This window comes from Otolemur garnettii, unplaced genomic scaffold (assembly GCF_000181295.1).
Source record: "Otolemur garnettii isolate 467f Iridium unplaced genomic scaffold, OtoGar3 scaffold00159, whole genome shotgun sequence".
Taxonomy (NCBI): Eukaryota; Metazoa; Chordata; class Mammalia; order Primates; family Galagidae; genus Otolemur; species Otolemur garnettii.
In genome coordinates, this window is record NW_003852554.1 from 1328772 (window position 1) to 1330836 (window position 2065).

Sequence of the window (2065 nt, forward strand, 5' to 3'; positions counted from 1 at the left end):
AAAAAAAAAAAAAAAAGAAGAAAAGAAATGGTAGCTATAGCTGTTATCATTATCATGGTGTTTATTAGTAGTCTACTATGCTATCTGTGCGCCACAGAACCACCTCATGGTGTCTATTAAATTCATTATCTGTAATAAAAATTCTGTATAAACTTAATCCTCACATTCGGTTTATTCCGGTGCACCCAAGGATTTTATTTTGTTTAAATACATACATTAGTGCGGTGCCTATAGCTCAGTGGGTAGGGCGCCGGCCACATACACAGGGACTGGTGGGTTCGAACCCAGCCCGGGCCTGCTAAACAACAATGACAACTACAACAACAAAAAAATAGCCAGGCCTTGTGGGGGCACCTGTAGTCCCAGCTACTTGGGAGGCTGAGGCAAGAGAATCTCCTAAGCCCAAGAGCTGGAGGTTGCTGTGAGCTGTGATGTCACAGCACCCTACTGAGGGCAACAAAGTGAAACTCCATCTCTAAAAATAAAAAATAAATTGTTGCATGTTTTCAAAATGACTGCGATCATGTTTATTTTTCTGCAACACTTGCTCACAAGATCAATATCAGGCGCATTCCTGTAGTTCTTTACAAATTAGAAAGCATTTCCAGAAATTTGTGGCACTCCTACAATGTGTTCATTTAATCCTCATAGCAGCCATTGTAGATGATATCATTATTATCTTCATTTTACAGATGCATAAACTGGCCAGAGCAGGTAAGTCACTTGCTCTGCTAGGAAAGGGCAGGGCCAGAGTCTGAACTCAAGTTCATCCAGTTTCAAAGTTTAACCTACCACTGTACCAGACCCTGGAATAGATGACTGTCTATCTATTACTACTACTGAATACACAGAGTAAGCAACATTCCACACGGAAGAAATACCCTTTAAAATGTATTTTTAAAGATTTGCATCCAACAGCGAAGGACTCAGGCACACAGACATGGTAGTTGTATCTTTCAGTAAATGATAGGCCAGGACTACAAATGTGAATGTGGGACATAGTAGGTGCTCAGTAAAAATTAGTTGGAAAAAATGAGTAAAATTCTGCCTGGTTATTTCAGGGAAGACTTTATATAGAAACCAAATTTTGAACTAAATCTTAAAGAATGCATGACAGTCTGCCCAACGGAAAGGGGCATGTATAGGCCAGATTTCAGAGTCAAAGAGCAGGACAGCCAGATGACAGGAAGTTGGGAGATGAGATCAGCAAGGAACAGCAAAAATTTCTTCCTTCTTTCAGATCAGTTGGTGCCTGGTGTAGTTCCTGTACCTTACAATGTTTGGAATATTCTGTTTTAGAAATCTTGACTTTATACATATTTCTATAACCTAAGAATCTTACCATTGTGAAAAAGAGCAAGGCTTCAGATGCTGAGTCTGTATGTCTTATTTTAGGTATGGAGAACTAGTCTGGGGGTGAATTGTAGTTTAGGGATGCCAGTCTGATATTATCCTTGTTTACTGTACATGTCTGGTCTGACGGGACAGGTGTATGTTCTACCAATTGTTACAATTCTCCAGTATCACTAGATAGAGATACTGATTTTCATGCAGGATTTGGGGGAAAGATTAAACAATAATGACTCTTTTTAATTTTTTTAAAGCTGTGACCCTCACCTTTTGCCTTTTGTTTGATTGATTGTCCACATGATGTTTCTGAAATTATGCTAATTTCAACAATAAAAAAAGCATGCATGGTAGGCAGCGCCTGTGACTCAGTGAGTAGAATGCCAGCCCCACATACCAAGGTGGTGGGTTCTAACCCAGCCCCAGCCAAATTGCAAATAAATAGCAGGGCATTGTGGTGGGTGCCTGTAGTCCTCGCTACATGGGAGGCTGAGGCAAGAAACTTGCGTAAGCCCAATAGCTGGAGGTTGCTGTGAGCAGTGACACCAGAGCACTCTACTGAGGGTGATAAAGTAAGACTGCCTCTAAAAAAAGAAAGAAAAAAGAATGCATGCATGGTTCTGCTCATTCTGCACAAAGACTTTGAAAATTTCTTTCCAAGACAATTTTATGAACACCACCATTCTGCCACTAAACTGCATTCCTCCAGAGTATCTTT